Raw genomic sequence first — 23,218 nt, forward strand, 5'->3', positions numbered from 1 at the left:
GCGGGAGGTGAGTGAGCCGGGACAGTGAAAACAGCGCGGGAAATGAGTGAGCCGGGACAATGAAAACAGCGCGGGAGGTGAGTGAGCCGGGACAGTGAAAACAGAGCGGGAGCTAAGTGAGCCGGGACAGAGAAAACAGCGCGAGAGGTGAGTGAGCAGGGACAGTGAAAACAGCGCGGGAGCTGAGTGAGCCGGGACAGTGAAAAAAGCACGGGAGGTGAGTGAGCCGGGACAGTGACAACAGCGCGGGAACTTAGTGAGCCGGGACTTTGAAAACAGCGCGAGAGGTGAGTGAGCCTGGACATTGAAAACAGCGCGGGAGGAGAGTGAGCCGGGACAGTGAAAACAGCGCGGGAGCTGAGTGAGCCGGGACAGTGAAAACAGCGCGGGAGGTGAGTGAGCCGTGACAGTGAAAACAGCGCGAGAGGAGAGTGAGACGGGACAGTGAAAACAGCGCGGGAGGTGAGTGAGCCGGGAGAGTGAAAACAGCGCGGGAGGTGAGTGAGCCGGGACAGTGGAAACAGCGCGAGAGCTGAGTGAGCCGGGACAGTGAAAACAGCTCGAGAGGTGAGTGAGCCGGGTCAGTGAAAACAGCGCGGGAGGAGAGAGAGCCGGGACATTGAAAACCGCGCGGGAGCTGAGTGAGCTGGGACAGTGAAAACAGCGCGGGAGGAGAGAGAGCCGGGACAGTGAAAACAGCGCGGGAGGAGAGAGAGCCGGGACAGTGAAAACAGCGCAGGAGGTGAGTGAGCCGGGACATTGAAAACAGCGTGGGAGTTGAGTGAGCCGGGACAGTGAAAACAGCGCGGGAGGTGAGTGAGCCGGGACATTGAAAACAGCGCGGGAGGTGAGTGATCCGGGACAGTGAAAACAGCGCGGGAGGAGAGAGAGCCGGGACAGTGAAAACAGCGCGGGAACTGAGTGAGCCGGGACAGTGAAAACAGCGCGAGAGGTGAGTGAGCCGGGAAATTGAAAACAGCGCCGGAGGTGAGTGAGGCGGGACAGTGAAAACAGCGGGAGAGGAGAAAGAGCCGCGACAGTGAAAACAGCGCGGGAGCTGAGTGAGCCAGGACATTGAAAACAGCGCGAGAGGATAGATAGCCGGGACATTGAAAACAGCGCGGGAGCTGAGTGAGCCGGGACAGTGAAAACAGCGCGGGAGGTGAGTGAGCCGCGACGGTGAAAACTGCGCGGGAGCTGAGTGAGCCGGGACAGTGAAAACAGCGCGAGAGGATAGATAGCCGGGACATTGAAAACAGCGCGGGAGCTGAGTGAGCCGGGACAGTGAAAACAGCGCGGGAGCTGAGTGAGCCGGGACAGTGAAAACAGCGCGGGAGGTGAGTGAGCCGGGACAGTGAAAACAGCGCGGGAGGTGAGTGAACAAAGAACAAAGAAAAAAGAAATGTACAGCACAGGTACAGGCCCTTCGGCCCTCCAAGCCCGTGCCAACCATACTGCCCGACTAAACTACAATCTTCTACGCTTCCTGGGTCCGTATCTTTCTATTTCCATCCTATTCATATATTTGTCAAGATGCCCCTTAAATGTCCCTATCGTCCCTGCTTCCACTACCTCCTCCGGTAGCGAGTTCCAGGCACCCACTACCCTCTGCGTAAAAAACTTGCCTCGTACATCTACTCTAAACCTTGCCCCTCTCACCTTAAACCTATGCCCCCTAGTAATTGACCCCTCGACCCTGGGGAACAGCCTCTGACTATCCACTCTGTCTATGCCCCTCATAATTTTGTATACCTCTATCAGGTCGCCCCTCAACCTCCTTCGTTCCAGTGAGAACAAACCGAGTTTATTCAATCGCTCCTCATAGCTTATGCCCTCCATACCAGGGAACATTCTGGTAAATCTCTTCTGCAACCTCTCTAAAGCCTCCACATCCTTCTGGTAGCTGAGTGAGCCGGGACATTGAAAACATCGCGAGAGGTGAGTGAGCCGAGAAATTGAAAACAGCGCGGGAGGTGAGTGAGCCGCGACAGTGAAAACAGCGCGGGAGCTGAGTGAGCCGGGACAGTGAAAACAGCGCGGGAGGTGAGTGAGCCGGGACATTGAAAACAGCGCGAGAGGTGAGTGAGCCGATAAATTGAAAACAGCGCGGGAGCTGAGTGAGCCGGGACAGTGAAAACAGCGCGGGAGGAGAGAGAGCAGGGACAGTGAAAACAGCGCGGGAGATTTAAAAAGCGCAGGAGCTGCGAGTCGGATCGGAGATTTTAAAATATCGCGGCCTAGTTTCGGGAGCCGTTCAGAGGAGGAGGAGCAGTCTCTGTCAGGGAGAGAACCTGAGAATATCTAAGACACTCAGAAGGTAAGAAGGTAAGTAAGTGATTTTTACTCATTGTTACTTTTATACCTTTTTCAAATTGTGTGTGTCGGGGGGAAACTGAAGTGACATCACAGAAAAGCTGTGGCCTGAGTGGCTGGTTGGGAATCTACACTAAATTAAAAAAATTAAGCATTGGTAACTTATTAAACATAATTACTTAATTATAATTTAGAGGGGTATCTAAGCCAGAGATCGGAGAGTACTGTATTTAGCTTTCACATTTATATTAGAAAACTAGTGCTAGGAACCAGATAGTTAACAGTAACTTTGAAAATGTAAAAAAAATATATAAACAATTTTTTTTGTGAGTGAGCCGGGACATTGAAAACAGCGTGGGAGCTGAGTGAGCCGGGTCAGTGAAAACAGCGCGGGAGGTGAGTGAACAGGGACAGTGAAAACAGCGCGGGAGCTGAGTGAGCAGGCACATTGAAAACAGCGTGGGAGGTGAGTGAGCCGGGACAGTGAAAACAGCACGGGAGCTGACTGAGCCGGGACAGTGAAAACAGCGCGGGAGGTGAGTGAGCCGGGACATTGAAAACAGCGCGGGAGGAGAGTGAGCCGGGACAGTGAAAACAGCGCGAGAGGTGAGTGAGCCGGGACAGTGAAAACAGCGTCGGTGGTGAGTGAGCCGGGACATTGAAAACAGCGCGGGAGCTGAGTGAGCTGGGACAGTGAAAACAGCGCGGGAGGAGAGAGAGCCGGGACAGTGAAAACAGCGCGAGAGGTGAGTGAGCCGGGACAGTGAAAACAGCGCGAGAGGAGAGAGTGCCGGGACATTGAAAACAGCGCCGGAGGTGAGTGAGGCGGCACAGTGAAAACAGCGCGGGAGGAGAGAGAGCCGGGACAGTGAAAACAGCGCGGGAGCTGAGTGAGCCGGGACAGTGAAAACAGCGCGGGAGTTGAGTGAGCCGAGATATTGAAAACAGAGCGGGAGGAGAGTGAGCCGGGACATTGAAAACAGCGCGGGAGCTGAGTGAGCCGGGACAGTGAAAACAGCGCGGGAGGAGAGTGAGCCGGGACATTGAAAACAGCGCGGGAGCTGAGTGAGCCGGGACAGTGAAAACAGCGCGGGAGGTGAGTGAGCCGGGGCAGTGATAGCAGCGTGGGAGCTGAGTGAGCCGGGACAGTGAAAACAGCGTGGGTGCTGAGTGAGCCGGGACAGTGAAAACAGCGCGGGAGGTGAGTGAGCCGGGACAGTGAAAACAGCGCGGGAAATGAGTGAGCCGGGACAATGAAAACAGCGCGGGAGGTGAGTGAGCCGGGACAGTGAAAACAGAGCGGGAGCTAAGTGAGCCGGGACAGAGAAAACAGCGCGAGAGGTGAGTGAGCCGGGACAGTGAAAAAAGCACGGGAGGTGAGTGAGCCGGGACAGTGACAACAGCGCGGGAACTTAGTGAGCCGGGACTTTGAAAACAGCGCGAGAGGTGAGTGAGCCTGGACATTGAAAACAGCGCGGGAGGAGAGTGAGCCGGGACAGTGAAAACAGCGCGGGAGCTGAGTGAGCCGGGACAGTGAAAACAGCGCGGGAGGTGAGTGAGCCGTGACAGTGAAAACAGCGCGAGAGGAGAGTGAGACGGGACAGTGAAAACAGCGCGGGAGGTGAGTGAGCCGGGAGAGTGAAAACAGCGCGGGAGGTGAGTGAGCCGGGACAGTGGAAACAGCGCGAGAGCTGAGTGAGCCGGGACAGTGAAAACAGCTCGAGAGGTGAGTGAGCCGGGTCAGTGAAAACAGCGCGGGAGGAGAGAGAGCCGGGACATTGAAAACCGCGCGGGAGCTGAGTGAGCTGGGACAGTGAAAACAGCGCGGGAGGAGAGAGAGCCGGGACAGTGAAAACAGCGCGGGAGGAGAGAGAGCCGGGACAGTGAAAACAGCGTGGGAGTTGAGTGAGCCGGGACAGTGAAAACAGCGCGGGAGGTGAGTGAGCCGGGACATTGAAAACAGCGCGGGAGGTGAGTGATCCGGGACAGTGAAAACAGCGCGGGAGGAGAGAGAGCCGGGACAGTGAAAACAGCGCGGGAACTGAGTGAGCCGGGACAGTGAAAACAGCGCGAGAGGTGAGTGAGCCGGGAAATTGAAAACAGCGCCGGAGGTGAGTGAGGCGGGACAGTGAAAACAGCGGGAGAGGAGAAAGAGCCGCGACAGTGAAAACAGCGCGGGAGCTGAGTGAGCCAGGACATTGAAAACAGCGCGAGAGGATAGATAGCCGGGACATTGAAAACAGCGCGGGAGCTGAGTGAGCCGGGACAGTGAAAACAGCGCGGGAGGTGAGTGAGCCGCGACAGTGAAAACTGCGCGGGAGCTGAGTGAGCCGGGACAGTGAAAACAGCGCGGGAGGTGAGTGAGCCGGGACAGTGAAAACAGCGCGGGAGGTGAGTGAACAAAGAACAAAGAACAAAGAAATGTACAGCACAGGTACAGGCCCTTCGGCCCTCCAAGCCCGTGCCAACCATACTGCCCGACTAAACTACAATCTTCTACACTTCCTGGGTCCGTATCTTTCTATTTCCATCCTATTCATATATTTGTCAAGATGCCCCTTAAATGTCCCTATCGTCCCTGCTTCCACTACCTCCTCCGGTAGCGAGTTCCAGGCACCCACTACCCTCTGCGTAAAAAACTTGCCTCGTACATCTACTCTAAACCTTGCCCCTCTCACCTTAAACCTATGCCCCCTAGTAATTGACCCCTCTGCCCTGGGGAACAGCCTCTGACTATCCACTCTGTCTATGCCCCTCATAATTTTGTATACCTCTATCAGGTCGCCCCTCAACCTCCTTCGTTCCAGTGAGAACAAACCGAGTTTATTCAATCGCTCCTCATAGCTTATGCCCTCCATACCAGGGAACATTCTGGTAAATCTCTTCTGCAACCTCTCTAAAGCCTCCACATCCTTCTGGTAGCTGAGTGAGCCGGGACATTGAAAACATCGCGAGAGGTGAGTGAGCCGAGAAATTGAAAACAGCGCGGGAGCTGAGTGAGCCGGGACAGTGAAAACAGCGCGGGAGGTGAGTGAGCCGGGACATTGAAAACAGCGCGAGAGGTGAGTGAGCCGATAAATTGAAAACAGCGCGGGAGCTGAGTGAGCCGGGACAGTGAAAACAGCGCGGGAGGAGAGAGAGCAGGGACAGTGAAAACAGCGCGGGAGATTTAAAAAGCGCAGGAGCTGCGAGTCGGATCGGAGATTTTAAAATATCGCGGCCTAGTTTCGGGAGCCGTTCAGAGGAGGAGGAGCAGTCTCTGTCAGGGAGAGAACCTGAGAATATCTAAGACACTCAGAAGGTAAGAAGGTAAGTAAGTGATTTTTACTCATTGTTACTTTTATACCTTTTTCAAATTGTGTGTGTCGGGGGGAAACTGAAGTGACATCACAGAAAAGCTGTGGCCTGAGTGGCTGGTTGGGAATCTACACTAAATTAAAAAAATTAAGCATTGGTAACTTATTAAACATAATTACTTAATTATAATTTAGAGGGGTATCTAAGCCAGAGATCGGAGAGTACTGTATTTAGCTTTCACATTTATATTAGAAAACTAGTGCTAGGAACCAGATAGTTAACAGTAACTTTGAAAATGTAAAAAAAATATATAAACAATTTTTTTTTAAACTTTTAATTTTAATTAATTGATGCAATGTCAGTTAGAGGGGTGCAGTGCTCTGACTGTGAGATGTGGCAGGTCCGGGAGGCTTCCAGCGTCCCGGATGGCTTCATCTGCAGAAAGTGCACCCAACTGGAGCTCCTCACAGACCGCATGGTTCGGTTGGAGCAGCAATTGGATGCACTTAGGAGCATACAGGTGGCGGAAAGTGTCATAGATCGCAGCTATATAAATGTGGTCACACCCAAGGTGCAGGCAGAGAAATGTGTGACCACCAGAAAGGGCAGGCAGTCAGTGCAGGAATCCCCTGTGGTTGTCCCCCTCTCGAACAGGGATACCCCTTTGGATACTGTCGGGGGGGATAGCCTATCAGGGGAAAACAGCAGCAGCCAGAGCAGTGGCACCACGGCTGGCTCTGATGTTCAGAAGGAAGGGTCAAAGCGCAGAAGAGCAATAGTAATAGGGGACTCTAAAGTCAGGGGCACAGATAGGCGCTTCTGTGGACGTGAAAGAGACTCCAGGATGGTATGTTGCCTCCTTGGTGCCAGGGTCCAGGATGTCTCCGGTAGAGGGCATCCTGAAGGGGGAGGGCAAACAGGCAGAGGTCGTTGTACATATTGGTACTTACGACATAGGCAGGAAGGGGCATGAGGTCCTGCAGCAGGAGTTCAGGGAGCTAGGCAGAAAGTTAAAAGACAGGACCTCTAGGTTTTGTAATCTCGGGATTACTCCCTGTGCCACGTGCCAGTGAGGCTAGAAATAGGAAGATAGAGCAGCTAAACACGTGGCTAAACAGCCGGTGTAGGAGGGAGATTTTCCGTTATCTGGACCACTGAGAGCTCTTCCGGGGCAGGTGTGACCTATATAAGAAGGACGGGTTGCATCTAAACCGGAGAGGCATAAATATCCTGGCCGCGAGGTTTGCTAGTGTCACACGGGAGGGTTTAAACTAGTATGGCAGGGGGGTGGGCACGGGAGCAATAGGTCAGAAGGTGAGAGCATTGAGGGAGAACTAGGGAATAGGGACAGTGGGGCTCTGAGGCAGAGCAGACAGGGAGAAGTTGCTGAACACAGCGGGTCTGGTGGCCTGAAGTGCATATGTTTTAATGCAAGAAGTATTACGGGTAGGGCAGATGAACTTAGAGCTTGGATTAGTACTTGGAACTATGATGTTGTTGCCATTACAGAGACCTGGTTGAGGGAAGGGCAGGATTGGCAGCTAAACGTTCCAGGATTTAGATGTTTTAGGCGGGATAGAGGGGGATGAAAAGGGGAGGCGGAGTTGCGCTACTGGTTAGGGAGAATATCACAGCTGTACTGTGGGAGGCACCTCAGAGAGCATTGAGGCTATATGGGTAGAGATCAGGAATAAGAAGGGTGCAGTCACAATGTTGGGGGGTTTACTACAGGCCTCCCAACAGCCAGCGGGAGATAGAGGAGCAGATAGGTAGACAGATTTTGGAAAAGAGTAAAAACAACAGGGTTGTGGTGATGGGAGACTTCAACTTCCCCAATATTGACTGGGACTCACTTAGTGCCAGGGGCTTAGACGGGGCGGAGTTTGTAAGGAGCATCCAGGAGGGCTTCTTAAAACAATATGTAGACAGTCCAACTAGGGAAGGGGCGGTACTGGACCTGGTATTGGGGAATGAGCCCGGCCAGGTGGTAGATGTTTCAGTCGGGGATAAGAGTGGTCCTAGGGTGAATGTACTAAATTGGGGGAAGGCTAATTATAACAATATTAGGCGGGAACTGAAGAACCTAGATTGGGGGTGGATGTTTCAGGGCAAATCAACATCTGACCTGTGGGAGGCTTTCCAGTGTCAGTTGAAAGGAATTCAGGACCGGCATGTCCCTGTGAGGAAGAAGGATAAATACGGCAATTTTCGGGAACCTTGGATAACGAGAGATATTGTAGGCCTCGTCAAAAAGAAAAAGGACGCATTTGCCAAGGCTGGGAACAGACGGAGCCTGTGTGGAATATCAGGAAAGTAGGAAGGAACTTAAGCAAGGAGTCAGGAGGGCTAGAAGGGGTCACGAAAAGTCATTGGCAAATAGGGTTAAGGAAAATCCCAAGGCTTTTTACACGTATATAAAAAGCAAGAGGGTAGCCAGGGAAAGGGTTGGCCCACTGAAGGATAGGCAAGGGAATCTATGTGTGGAGCCAGAGGAAATGGGCGAGGTACTAAATGAATACTTTGCATCAGTATTCACCAAAGAGAAGGAATTGGTGGATGTTGAGTCTGGAGAAAGGTGTGTAGATAGCCTGGGTCACATTGAGATCCAAAAAGACGAGGTGTTGGGTGTCTTAAAAAATATTAAGGTAGATAAGTCCCCAGGGCCTGATGGGATCTACCCCAGAATACTGAAGGAGGCTGGAGAGGAAATTGTTGAGGCCTTGACAGAAATCTTTGGATCCTCACTGTCTTCAGGGGATGTCCCGGAGGACTGGAGAATAGCCAATGTTGTTCCTCTGTTTAAGAAGGGTAGCAAGGATAATCCAGGGAACTACAGGAATCCCGGTGAGCCTTACTTCAGTGGTAGGGAAATTATTGGAGAGAATTCTTCGAGACAGGATCTACTCCCATTTGGAAGCAAATGGACGTATTAGTGAGAGGCAGCACGGTTTTGTGAAGGGGAGGTCGTGTCTCACTAACTTGATAGAGTTTTTCGAGGAGGTCACAAAGATGATTGATGCAGGTAGGATATTGTCTATATGGACTTCAGTAAGGCCTTTGACAAGGTCCCTCATGGTAGGCTAGTATAAAAGTTGAAGTCACACGGGATCAGGGGTGAGCTGGCAGGGTGGATACAGAACTGGCTAGGCCATAGAAGGCAGAGAGTAGCAATGGAAGGATGCTTTTCTAATTGGAGGGCTGTGACCAGTGGTGTTCCGCAGGGATCAGTGCTGGGACCTTTGCTGTTTGTAGTATATATAAATGATTTGGAGGAAAATGTAACTGGTCTGATTAGTAAGTTTGCAGACGACACAAAGGTTGGTGGAATTGCGGATAGCGATGAGGACTGTCAGAGGATACAGCAGGATTTAGATTGTTTGGAGACTTGGGCGGAGAGATGGCAGATGGAGTTTATCCGGACAAATGTGAGGTAATGCATTCATTTTGGAAGGTCTAATGCAGGTAGGGAAAATACTGTGAATGGTAGAACCCTCAAGAGTATTGAAAGTCAAAGAGATCGAGGAGTACAGGTCCACAGGTCACTGAAAGGGGCAACAGAGGTGGAGAAGGTAGTCAAGAAGGCATACGGCATGCTTGCCTTCATTGGCCGGGGCATTGAGTATAAGAATTGGCAAGTCATTTTGCAGCTGTATAGAACCTTAGTTAGGCCACACTTGGAGTATAGTGTTCAATTCTGGTCGCCACACTACCAGAAGGATGTGGAGGCTTTAGAGAGGGTGCAGAAGAGATTTACCAGAATGTTGCCTGGTATGGAGGGCATTAGCTATGAGGAGAGGTTGAATAAACTCTGTTTATTCTCACTGGAACGACGGAGGTTGAGGGGCGACCTGATAGAGGTCTACAAAATTATGAGGGGCATAGACAGAGTGGATAGTCAGAGGCTTTTCCCCGGGGTAGAGGGGTCAATTACTAGGGGGCATAGGTTTAAGGTGCGAGGGGCAAGGTTTAGAGTCGATGTACGAGGCAAGTTTTTTACACAGAGGGTAGTGGGTGCCTGGAACTCGCTACCGGAGGTGGTGGAGGAAGCAGGGACGATAGTGACATTTAAGGGGCATCTTGACAAAGACATGAATAGGATGGGAATAGAGGGATACGGACCCAGGAAGTGTAGAAGATTTTAGTTTAGTCGGGCAGCATGGTTTGCACGGGCTTGGAGGGCCGAAGGGCCTGTTCCTGTGCTGTACTTTTCTTTGTTATTTGTTCACAGCTCCAGGGTCCCAGATTTGATTCCCGGCTTGGGTCACTGTCTGTGCGGAGTCTGCACGTTCTCCCCTTGTCTGCGTGGGTTTCCTCCGGGTGCTCCGGTTTCCTCCCACAGTCCAAAGATGTGCAGGTTCGGTGGATTGGCCATGATAAATTGCCTTTAGTGTCCAAAAGGGTCAATTGGGGTTACTAGGGGATGTGGTGGAGGATGTGTGTGCTTGAGTGGGGTGCTCTATCCAAGGGCTGGTGCAGACTCGATGGGCCGAATGGCCTCCGCCTGCACTGTAAATTCTATCTATTGTTAAGCTAATAAGGAAATTCTGAAGCTGAGTACACATCTGTTGAGAGACTGGATATGACATTGAGTCCCGAATACTCCGTCCGTTGGGATTCCCAGTGACCACCGGGGGTGCACCCCCGCCCACGGGTTTCCCGTCAAGGTAGGGTGGCCTCAATGGGAAATCCCACTGACAAGCGGAGAGAAGAGAGAATCCCCCCCCCCCCACCCCCCCCCCCCCCCCCCACCCCCGCCAGCGAACGGCACGCAGCGAGAAACACGCGGCTGGGAGACCGGGGAACCCTGTCCCACACGAGCACTGGGGTGAGCTGTCACTGTTCCAGTTTGCTTGCAGCAGCCTCAAAACCGGGAAAGTAGCGATACGGTCCCGTCGCACTGCTGTGGCTGGTCTCATTTTAAAGAGCTGTGGTGACCCACTGTAATAGGAGATGTAAGGTAGGACCCGCACTACAGGTTCGCCGGTAGCTCCTGCCGGCTGGCTCCGCCCACGGAGAACTGTATAAATATGCATGCCCTCCAGTGCCCTGCCATTTCGCCAGCTGCAGCAGGAGGCCACGCATCTGACTGTAATAAAGCCACAGTTGTACCCAATCTGCGTCTTTGTGCAATTGATCGTGCATCAATTTATTACAGTCAGAGTTTCCACAGGATGGATATCAGAATTAAGCCCGATCGCCCGCAGCTGGATCCTCACTCGCCCAACGCCAGGAAAGATTTTACTCACTGGTTAGCATGTTTTGAAGCTTACATCAACGCGGCGGACCCCGCGCCAACGGAGACTCAGAAGATAAACGTCCTGTACTCCAGACTGAGCTCCAGCGTGTTCCCGTTGATCCAAGACGCCTCGAATTACACAAAAGCAATGGAACTCCTTGAGGAACACTACGCGCAGAAGGCGAACACGCTCTTCGCCAGGCATGTACTCGCCACCCGCTCGCAACTACCTGGTGAGTCCATCGAAGACTTCTGGCGGGCCCGAATTCCACTCGTCCGGGACTGTGACTGTCAGGCCGTCACGGCCTCCGAACACGCGAATCTCCTCATGCGCGATGCCTTTGTGACGGGGATTGCGTCGGACCGCATCCGAGAACGATTGCTGGAAGGGGCCACGCTCGAACTGGCGGAGACGAAAACCTTGGCGCTCTCCATGATGGTCGCATCCCGTAACGTACAATCATACCCCTCCCGCCGCGCTGCCCACCCTTCTACCCCTTCCTACCCCTCCTGGACCCCGCCGACGACCTCCTCAGCTGGGGCCCTGCCTTCGCAATACGCCTGCGCCGCACACCGATCTGCGCACCCCGGGGGTCCCCGCTGCTACCTCTGCGGTCAGCAGAAGCACCCCCGCCAACACTGCCCGGCCCGCTCTGCAGTTTGTAAAGCCTGCAGTAAAAAGGGCCACTTCTCGGCTGTGTGCCAGGCCCGCACAGTCGCTGCGATCACGCCCGCTATCGCCCCCTCCCCCATGCCAGACGCACAATGGGAGCCGCCATCTTCTCCTCCCGGGTCCATGTGCGACCAATGGGCGCCGCCACCTTGTCCCGACCCCGCAATGTGCGACCAATGGGCGCCGCCATCTTGTCCCGATCCCGCAATGTGCGCACCATGGGCGCCGCCATCTTGTCCCGACCCCGCAATGTGCGACCAATGGGCGCCGCCATCTTGTCCCGATCCCGCAATGTGCGCACCATGGGCGCCGCCATCTTGTCCCCCACAGGGTCTCCGGACATCCCGACATCGGAACCGCACACGCTCGCCACCCGAAGCATCCGATGGCTACCCGCAGCTCCCTTCGATGACGCTGGACCAATCTCGCCCGCACAACCTGGCCACGGCATCGACGACGGTGAAAATCAACGGCCACACGACCTCGTGCCTGCTGGACTCCGTGAGCACCAAAAGCTTTGTTCATCCAGATACGGTAAGGCGCTGCTCCCTCGCGGTCCACCCTGCCAATCAAAGGATCTCCCTAGCATCCGGATCCCACTCCGTCCCAATCCGAGGCTTTTGTACAGTCACCCTCACGGTCCAGGGCGTAGAATTTAGTAACTTCCGCCTCTATGTCCTTCCTAATCTCTGCGCTGCACTCCTGTTGGGCCTGGACTTCCAGCGCAACCTCCAGAGCCTCACCCTCAAATTCGACGGGCCCTTACCCCCCCCTTACCGTTTGCGGCCTCGCGACTTTCAAGGTCGACCCCCCCTCCCTCTTTGCCAATCTAACTGCGGATTGCAAGCCCGTTGCCACTTGGAGCTGACGGTACAGCACCCAGGACAAGACCTTCATCAGGTCCGAAGTCCAGCGGCTGCTTAAGGAGGGTATTATCGAGGCCAACAACAGCCCCTGGAGAGCCCAAGTGGTAGTGGTTAAAACTGGGGAGAAACACAGGATGGTCGTGGACTACAGCCAGACCATCGATCGGTACATGCAGCTCGATGCGTACCCCCTCCCACGCATATCTGATATGGTCAATCAGATTGCGCAGTACCGGGTCTTCTCAACAATTGACCTGAAATCCGCCTTCCACCAGCTCCCCATCCGGAAGTCGGACCGGCCATACACGGCCTTCGAGGCGGACGGTCGCCTCTACCACTTCCTTAGGGTCCCTTCCGGTGTCACAAATGGGGTCTCAGTCTTCCAAAGAGAGATGGACCGAATGGTCGACCAGTACGGTTTGCGGGTCACCTTTCCGTACTTAGATAATGTCACCATCTGCGGCCATGACCAGCAGGACCACGATGCCAACCTCGATAAATTCCTCCGCACTGCCACTCTTCTCAACCTGACCTACAACAAAGAGAAGTGTGTGTTCAGCACGACCCGGTTCGCCATTCTCGGCTATGTAGTCCAAAACGGACTTCTCGGGCCCGACCCCGAGCGCATGGAACTTCCATGGGAGGGGGTACTGCGCCCCCTCATGGAGCTTCCCTCCCCCACTGCCCCAAAGACCTCAAACGCTGCCTGGGGTTCTTTTCCTACTACGCTCAGTGGGTCCCAAACTATGCGGACAAGGCCCGCCCACTCATTCAGTCCACCCAATTCCCCCTCGCGGCCGAGGCACAACACGCTTTCGCCCGCATCAGAGCAGACATCGCCAAGGCCGGGATGCGCGGAGTGGACGAGTCACTGCCTTTCCAAGTAGAAAGCGACGCTTCAGACGTCGCCCTTGCCGCCACTCTAAACCAGGCAGGCAGGCCCGTGGCATTCTTTTCCCGCACCCTTCATGCCTCGGAAATTCGACACTCACCCGTCGAGAAGGAGGCCCAAGCTATCGTTGAAGCTGTGCGGCATTGGAGGCATTACCTGGCCGGTAAGAGATTCACTCTCCTCACGGACCAACGGTCGGTAGCTTTCATGTTCAATAACACACAGCGGGGCAAGATCAAAAATGATAAAATCTTGCGGTGGAGAATCGAGCTCTCCACCTATAATTACGAGATTTTGGATCGCCCCGGTAAACTCAACAAGCCCCCAGACGCCCTCTCCCGAAGTACATAGAACATAGAACATAGAACAATACAGCACAGTACAGGCCCTTCGGCCCACGATGTTGCACCGAAACAAAAGCCATCTAACCTACACTATACCATTATCATCCATATGTTTATCCAATAAACTTTTAAATGCCCTCAATGTTGGCGAGTTCACTACTGTAGCAGGTAGGGCATTCCACGGCCTCACTACTCTTTGCGCAAAGAACCTACCTCTGACCTCTGTCCTATATCTATTACCCCTCAGTTTAAAGTTATGTCCCCTCGTGCCAGCCATATCCATCCGCGGGAGAAGGCTCTCACTGTCCACCCTATCCAACCCCCTGATCATTTTGTATGCCTCTATTAAGTCTCCTCTTAACCTTCTTCTCTCCAACGAAAACAACCTCAAGTCCATCAGCCTTTCCTCATAAGATTTTCCCTCCATACCAGGCAACATCCTGGTAAATCTCCTCTGCACCCGCTCCAAAGCCTCCACGTCCTTCCTATAATGCGGTGACCAGAACTGTACGCAATACTCCAAATGCGGCCGTACCAGAGTTCTGTACAGCTGCAACATGACCTCCCGACTCCGGAACTCAATCCCTCTACCAATAAAGGCCAACACTCCATAGGCCTTCTTCACAACCCTATCAACCTGGGTGGCAACTTTCAGGGATCTATGTACATGGACACCTAGATCCCTCTTCTCATCCACACTTTCAAGAACTTTTCCATGAGCCAAATATTCCGCATTCCTGTTATTCCTTCCAAAGTGAATCACCTCACACTTCTCTACATTAAACTCCATTTGCCACCTCTCAGCCCAGCTCTGCAGCTTATCTATATCCCTCTGTAACCTGCTACATCCTTCCACACTATCGACAACACCACCGACTTTAGTATCGTCTGCAAATTTACTCACCCACCCTTCTACGCGTTCCTCTAGGTCATTGATAAAAATGACAAACAGCAACGGCCCCAGAACAGATCCTTGTGGTACTCCACTTGTGACTGTACTCCATTCTGAACATTTCCCATCAACCACCACCCTCTGTCTTCTTTCAACTAGCCAATTTCTGATCCACATCTCTAAATCACCCTCAATCCCCAGCCTCCGTATTTTTTGCAATAGCCTACCGTGGGGAACCTTATCAAATGCTTTGCTGAAATCCATATACACCACATCAACTGCTCTACCCTCGTCTACCTGTTCAGTCACCTTCTCAAAGAACTCAATAAGGTTTGTGAGGCATGACCTACCCTTCACAAAGCCATGCTGACTATCCCTGATCATATTATGCCTATCTAGATGATTATAAATCTTGTCTCTTATAATCCCCTCCAAGACTTTACCCACTACAGACGTGAGGCTCACCGGTCTATAGTTGCCGGGGTTATCTCTGCTCCCCTTTTTGAACAAAGGGACCACATTTGCTGTCCTCCAGTCCTCTGGCACTATTCCTGTAGCCAATGATGACATAAAAATCAAAGCCAAAGGTCCAGCAATCTCTTCCCTGGCCTCCCATAGAATCCTAGGATAAATCCCATCAGGTCCCGGGGACTTATCTATTTTCAGCCTGTCCAGCATTGCCAACACCTCTTCCCTACGTACCTCAATGCCATCTATTCTATTAGCCTGGGGCTCAGCATTCTCCTCCACAACATTATCTTTTTCCTGAGTGAATGCTGACGAAAAATATTCATTTAGTATCTCGCCTATCTCTTCAGACTCCACACACAATTTCCCATCCCTGTCCTTGACTGGTCCTACTCTTTCCCTAGTCATTCGCTTATTCCTGACATACCTATAGAAAGCTTTTGGGTTTTCCTTGATCCTTCCTGCCAAATACTTCTCATGTCCCCTCCTTGCTCGTCTTAGCTCTCTCTTTAGATCCTTCCTCGCTACCTTGTAACTATCCATCGCCCCAACCGAAACTTCACACTTCATCTTCACATAGGCCTCCTTCTTGCTCTTAACAAGAGATTCCACTTCCTTGGTAAACCACGGTTCCCTCGCTCTACGCCTTCCTCCCTGTCTGACCGGTACATACTTATCAAGAACACGCAGTAGCTGATCCTTGAACAAGCCCCACTTATCCAGTGTGCCCAACACTTGCAGCCTACTTCTCCACCTTATCCCCCCCAAGTCACGTCTAATGGCATCATAATTGCCCTTCCCCCAGCTATAACTCTTGCCCTGCGGTGTATACTTATCCCTTTCCATCATTAACGTAAACGTCACCGAATTGTGGTCACTGTCCCCAAAGTGCTCTCCTACCTCCAAATCCAACACCTGGCCTGGTTCATTACCCAAAACCAAATCCAACGTGGCCTCGCCTCTTGTTGTCAACATATTGTTTCAGGAAACCCTCCTGCACACACTGTACAAAAAACGACCCATCTATTGTACTCGAACTATATCTTTTCCAGTCAATATTTGGAAAGTTAAAGTCTCCCATAATAACTACCCTGTTACTTTCGCTCATATCCAGAATCATCTTCGCCATCCTTTCCTCTACATCCCTAGAACTATTAGGAGGCCTATAAAAAACTCCCAACAGGGTGACCTCTCCTTTCCTGTTTCCAACTTCAGCCCATACTACCTCGGAAGAAGAGTCCCCATCTAGCATCCTCTCTGCCACCGTAATACTGCTCTTGACTAGCAGCGCCACACTTCCCCCTCTTTTGCCTCCTTCTCTGAGCTTACTAAAATACCTAAACCCCGGAACCTGCAACATCCATTCCTGTCCCTGCTCTATCCATGTCTCCGAATGGCCACAACATCGAAGTCCCAGGTACCAACCCATGCTGCCAGTTCCCCTACCTTGTTTCGTATACTCCTGGCATTGAAGTAGACACAATTCAAACCACCTACCTGAACACTGGCCCCCTCCTGCGACGTCAAATCTGTGCTCCTGACCTCTATACCCTCATTCTCACTTACCCTAAAACTACAATCCAGGTTCCCATGCCCCTGCTGCATTAGTTTAAACCCCCCCAAAGAGCACTAACAAATCTCCCCCCCAGGATATTTGTGCCCCTCAGGTTCAGATGTAGACCATCCTGTCTGTAGAGGTCCCACCTTCCCCAGAAAGAGCCCCAGTTATCCAAAAATCTGAATCCCTCCCGCCTGCACCATCCCTGTAGCCACGTGTTTAAATGCTCTCTCTCCCTATTCCTCATCTCACTATCACGTGGCACGGGCAACAGCCCAGAGATAACAACTCTGTTTGTTCTAGTTCTGAGCTTCCATCCTAGCTCCCTGAAAGCCTGCCTGACATCCTTGTCCCCTTTCCTACCTATGTCGTTAGTGCCAATGTGGACCACGACTTGGGGCTGCTCCCCCTCCCCCCTAAGGACCCGGAAAACACGATCCGAGACATCACGTACCCTTGCACCTGGGAGGCAACATACCAAACGTGAGTCTCTCACGCTCCCACAAAATCTCCTATCTGTGCCCCTGACTATAGAGTCCCCAATTACTAATGCTCTGCTCCTCTCCCCCCTTCCCTTCTGAGCAACAGGGACAGATTCCGTGCCAGAGGCCCGTACCCCATGGCTTACCCCTGGTAAGTCGTCCCCCCCACAAGTATCCAAAGCGGTATACTTGTTTCTCAGGGGAACGACCGCAGGGGATCCCTGCACTGACTGCTTTTTCCCAGTCCCTCTTACAGTTACCCACCTATCTCCAATCTTTGGTGTAACTAATTCCCTGAAGATCTCCTGCCCGATGGAAGAAGTTGGAAGAATGAGTCAGCCAGGTGGGAGGGATCTGTGATTATGCTGCCCGCTTTCCCCAGGCAGCGGGAGGTGTAGATGGAATCAATGGATGGGAGGCAGGTTTGTGTGATGGACTGGGCGGTGTTCATGACTCTGTGAAGTATCTTGCGGTCCTGGGCCGAGCAGTTGCCATACCAGGCTGTGATGCAGCCCGATAGGATGCTTTCTATGGTGCATCTGTAAAAATTGGTAAGAGTGAATGAGGAAATGCCGAATTTCCTTAGTTTCCTGAGGAAGTATAGGCGCTGCTGTGCTTTCTTGGTGGTAGCGTCGACGTGGGTGGACCAGGACAGATTTTTGGAGATGTACACCCCTAGGAATTTGAAACTGCTAACCATCTCCACCTCGGCCCCGTTGATGCTGACAGGGGTGTGTACAGTACTTTGCTTCCTGAAGTTTAAACCCTCCCCAAACACACTCGCAAACACTCCCCTCGGACATCAGTCCCGTTCCTGCCCAGCTGTAACCCGTCCAGTTTGTACAGACCCCACCTCCCCCAGAACCGGTTCCAATGCCGCAGGAATCTGAAACCCTCCCCCTCACACCATCTCTTCAGCCACGTATTTATCTGATATAGCCTGCTATTTCTACTCTGACTAGTACGTGGCACTGGTAGTAATCCTGAGATCACTACCTTTATGGTCCGACTTCTCAACTTCCTTCCTAACTCCCTATATTCTGCTTTTAGGACCTCATCCCTTTTTCAAAATAAATTTAGAGTACCCAATTCATTTTTCCCAATTAAGTAGCAATTTATCGTGGCCAATCCACCTACCCTGCACATCTTTGGGTTGTGGGGGCGAAACCCACACAGACACGGGGAGAATGTGCAAACTCCACACGGACAGTGACCCAGAGCCGGGATCGAACCTGGGACCTCGGCGCCGTGAGGCAGCAGTGCTAACCACTGTGCCACCATGCTGCCCTCTCATCCCTTTTTTTAACCGATGACGCTGGTACCGATGTGTTCCATGACCACTGGCTGTTCACTCTCCCCCTCCAGAATGTCCTGCTCCGAGACATCCTTGACCCTAGCACCAGGGAGGCAACATACCATCCTGGATTCTTGTTTGCAGCCACAGAAATGCCTGTCTGTTCCCCTTACAATTGAATCCCCTATCACTATTGCATTCCACACTTTTACTCCTCCACTCTGCAGCAGAACCAATCATGGTGTAACGAATTTGGATGTTGCTGCTAACCTCTCGAGAGGTCATTCCCCTCAACAGTATCCAAAGCGGTATATCTGTTTTTCAGGGGAATGGCCACAGGAGATTCCTGCTCTGCCTGCCTCGCTCTCTTGCTCTGCCTGGTGGTCACCCATTCCCTTCCTGCCTGTGAAGTCTGAGTCTGTGGCGTGACCGCCTCTCCATACGCGCCACCCACCACACTCTCCACCTCGCGGATGCTCCACAATGTCCCCAATCACCGATCCAGCTCCACAATCTGGGCTTCCGGGAGCTGCAGCTGGAGTCACTTCCTGCTCACATGCTGGTCCCGGACACTGGAAATGTTCCCGGCCTCCCACGTGGAGCAAGAGGAGCAAATTGTGGCTTGGTGCTCTCCTACCATGACCTACCCTTTTAAATTAAGCTTTGGAAGATGTTTAATATCAGATTATATCCAGTTCTCCAGGGCCCTTCTCCCCTGGTTCTTGCGACTGGAGAATGTAGCCCTTTCAAAGTATCAACCACAAAAGATATTCCAGACTGTAGGCGATAAAAGTAGTAAATACTTACCCGACCTTACCCACTGCTTACCAATCAGCTCTCTCCTGTAGCCTCTACTTCAGCAGCAGGGTAAGACCACTCTCTGAACATGTAAAAATTTAGAAATCAAAGGAAAAAAAATCAAGAGCACCTCTTTCTGCCAAATTCCCAATCTGCTCTAAATCCGCGGTGCACAGACTCAATCTGGCTGCGTCTGAGTCGGGGTGTGTTCTCTCCCACTACTCAAGGACAAAACTCACTGATCACGTACTTCCAAAAGCCCCTTTCGTTAAATACAGGCGAGGTGACTGAGATGCCTCCCATGCCAGTGAACAGCACGTAGGAGGCCCTACGCAAGATTCAGGTGATTAATCGTTAACTGTCCCTCAGTCAGCTCAGTCAACTAGCTTTTCCATCTCTTGCTTTTTAACGAGACTACTGAACTGACAAAAAAAGAAAGAGAAAGACTCACTAGTTCGAGTCCCACTGAAATTTCCGATATTCACAATAACTCTGGCGGTGTCGCAATCCCAAATCGTTCTCTTCCACTGCTCGTGTACGAAGCTCAGAGCGAGCTGACGAAGTTACTCACAGCTAAACGTTAAAAGCAGAGCATCGCAGTGAGTTTAACCTGCAGGAAAGAGAAATGAACCCAGGCTTTCATTCTTATAGCACCTGTCACGGCCTCAGGCCTTCCTAAAGCAGGTTATGGATAATGAAGTGGTCACCCTCGGAATCGAGGGAACACACAGCGGCAAGTTTGCCCAGGTAAGCCCCCAGCAACACTGTGAAAATGTCTCGGCCTGCTGCTTTAGCGTTGTTGCCAGAGGGATGAATATCAGCCAGGGCGCCGGAGAAAATGCCACCACCGCTGGGTGGAGTGCATTGGGGTCTTTCTCACCCACCTGAAGTAGCAGCAGAGTCTCTGGTTTAACAGCGGTTTAACGATGCTGTCTCGAGTTGGAATTTCTGACTCAGAGGCAAGAGTGTAACCAACCGAGCCAAGGCTGAGGGATGGCTCAGCAAACTGCCTTTATATTATCCACATGCGCAGCATGGCAGGATGTCCGTTGGTATGCCAATAGAAAGCTGAGGCCTTCAAATAATTAAATCGAACAGCAGAAAGGTAATACCAACGTACCTTGGCAAAAGATGTTGATTTTGCAGCCTCGAAGTTTGTTGAATGTTTTTCCTGATCGGAGAGCGTGGCACAGAGGCGACAACCTGCTGGCTGCTCCGATGTTGAATGGCATGAACACAGCTTTATATTTCGACAGAGCGGGAGCACTGTTTAGTGAGCGTCCTGTCGATGTTTTGTAAAGTGGTGGGCAGTGTTGCAATAGGGGAAGTAATTTAAATGCAATGTGCCTGGAAGAAGTGACTCAATGGTTTTTAATTAAACCTCATGGGCCGTGGCACCGGTGCCAAAGTGTCAAAGTGCACGTCTTAAGCAGGAGGTCAGTTTGGGGGTCAGAAATGTCACAATGGGAGTTGTACCTCCCCTCCTTTGGGATAGAAGGGGAGAATTGGGATTGCAATTTCTTGCGTAAAGTTTATGTAAAAGGGCGAGGTATCAAATAAATCACCAAGTGATTTATTCAAAGAAACATGATGTGGAGATGCCGGCGTTGGACTGGGGTGAGCACAGTAAGAAGTCTCACAACACCAGGTTAAAGTTGAACAGGTTTATGTGGAATCACTAGCTTTCGGAGCGCAGCGCCTTCCTCAGGTGAGTGCTGAGTCACCTGAGGAAGGAGCAGTGCTCCGAAAGCTAGTGATTCCAAATAAACCTGTTCGACTTTAACCTGGTGTTGTGAGACTGTACTTCAAAGAAACACACATAGAAAATAGAAGCTAGAGGAGGCCATTCGGCCCTTCGAGCCTGCGCCGCCATTCATTATGATCATGGCTGGTCATCTAGTTCAATACCGTGATCCCGCCTTCCCTCCGTATCCCTTGATCCCTTTAGCCCCACGAGCTATATCTAATTGTGGGCGGCACAGTAGCACAGTGGTTAGCTCCAGGGTCGCAGGTTCGATTCCCGGCTTGGGTCACTGTCTGTGCGGAGTCTGTACGTTCTCCCCGTGTGTGCGTGGGTTTCCTCCGGGTGCTCCGGTTTCCTCCCACAAGCCCCGAAAGACGTGCTTGTTAGGTAATTTGGACATTCTGAATTCTCCCTCTGTGACCCGAACAGGTACTGGACTGTGGCGACTCGGGGCTTTTCACAGTAACGTCATAGCAGTGTTAACGTAAGCCCACTTGTGACAATAAAGATTATTATTATTATTATTATTATTATTATTATTAATTCCTTCTTGAAATTACACAACGTTTTGGCCGCAACTACTTTCCGTGGTAGTGAATTCCACAGAGTCACTGCTCGCTGGGTGAAGAAATTTCTCCTCAACTCAATCCTAAAAGGTTCAGGATTGGATTGGATTTGTTTCTTGTCACGTGTACTGGGGTGCAGTGAAAAGTATTGTTCTGTGTACAGTCCAGGCAGATCGCTCCATACATGAAAAAACAGAGAACATACAATAAATACACAATGTAAATACATAGACACAGACATCGGGGAAGCATAGGGGGCGGTATTCCCCACCCCCACCCCCTCGCCGGGTGGGAGAATCGGCGGGGCGCCGCGCGAATCGCGCCACGCCACCCCGACCCCCGCACCGAATTCTCCCCCCCACCCCCCCCAAAACCAGCGCCACGAGAATCGCGCCGGGCCGCTCTGAGAATCACCGCAAACGGCGAGTGGCGATTCTCCGGCCCGGATGGGCCGAGCGGCCGCGCGGAAACGGCCTGCTCCCGCCGGCGCCGTCCACACCTGGTCGCTGCCGGCTGGTATTCGTCGCGCGAAGGCTTGGGAGGGGGCGGCCTGTGGACGGGGGGAGGGGGGCTCCGTTCCCGGGGGGGGGGGGCCTCCGGAGTGGCATGGTAACCGATCGGCGGGCCGGCCTCTCTGTCGGCGGGCCTCCTTTCTTCCGCCGGCGAGCCTGGATCCAGTGACACAGCCCGAGTCTCCCCCATACGCCCACCAGCAGTGGGGACAGCAGCGTGGGCAGGAGCCCTTCACCCAAACCCCGGGACATCCCGGAGCTCAAGTCCGGGGATGATTAGTGGCCGGTTGGGAAGACAGATCACAGGCTTTCTTGCTCAGAAGTTAATTGTGGTGGAGGCAGCAAGGTGGAAGGATTCTGGTGTGGCACCATCTCAGCTACGTAATGCCCTACCTGCCTCCAAGCTCACCACCAGCACGGTCAGGAGGTTCCGCCCGTTGGATGCGTGGACTGCATTTCAGCTTTGAATGTTAAAACTTCAAGGGTTGCAGGGAGTGACCTGAATCACAGGAAGAGCTGTGGTAGCTGCATTGAGAATATTGTTTGAACAGTCATGTCTGTGCTGGTTTTAAAGGAAAGGCTAGTCGACCACCAACGCACAAACACACAAGAGCTTTATTGGAAAGGTGTTTCCACAACAGGCTGCTCGAATAGTCTGATTGGTAGCCTGCCTTACTAGGAACAAACATGAAAACACACACATTCCTCCCCATTTACATTCGAGGCTTCCTGCAATGAAACACAATACAAAATCAAAATTTACAATCTGAATAATTAACAAATTCAACAGTCAATCAATTAGACGTTTCGGAGGACGTTGCTTTCCATGTGGTTGTCGGTGAATCTCGGGCATCTGCTTTCTCACATTGACATTCCGGACAAATGTGAGGTAATGCATTCTGGAAGGCCGAAAATAGAGGGGAAATATACCGTAAATGGCAAAACTCTTAGGAATATAGAAAGTCAGAGAGATCTGAGCGTGCAGGTCCACAGATCTTTGAAGGTGGCAACACAAGTGGACAAGGTCGTCGAGCAAGCACACGGAATGCTCGCCTTCATTGGACGGGGCATCGAGTTTCAAAACTGGCCAGTCACGCTGCAGTTGTATAGAACCTTGGTAAGGCCGCACTTGGAATATTGCGCACAATTCTGGTCGCCACACTACCAGAAGGATGTGGAGGCTTTGGAGAGGGAGCAGAGGAGGTTTACCAGGATGTTGCCGGGTCTGGAGGGCGTTAGCTGTGCGGAGAGGCTGAATAGACTCGGACTGTTTTAATTAGAAA

The 23,218-nt window shown here is 52.1% G+C and overlaps 1 protein-coding gene across 2 annotated transcripts in view; it reads right to left on the bottom strand.

Annotated features, from left to right (window-relative positions):
- Positions 1-20,410, bottom strand: part of LOC140385988 (C-X-C chemokine receptor type 2-like) — a 53,466-nt gene extending 33,056 nt beyond the window's left edge. For both annotated transcript variants that reach the window (XR_011933521.1, XM_072468625.1), the window contains exons 1-2: positions 20,234-20,410; positions 19,565-19,723 (exon numbers count right to left, since the gene is read on the bottom strand). The gene's annotated coding sequence lies outside the window, so the exon portion shown is untranslated. The remainder of the gene's footprint in view (positions 1-19,564; positions 19,724-20,233) is intronic.
- Between the last annotated feature and the right edge of the window lie 2,808 nt (positions 20,411-23,218).

Source organism: Scyliorhinus torazame, chromosome 2, assembly GCF_047496885.1.
Source record: "Scyliorhinus torazame isolate Kashiwa2021f chromosome 2, sScyTor2.1, whole genome shotgun sequence".
Classification (NCBI taxonomy): domain Eukaryota; kingdom Metazoa; phylum Chordata; class Chondrichthyes; order Carcharhiniformes; family Scyliorhinidae; genus Scyliorhinus; species Scyliorhinus torazame.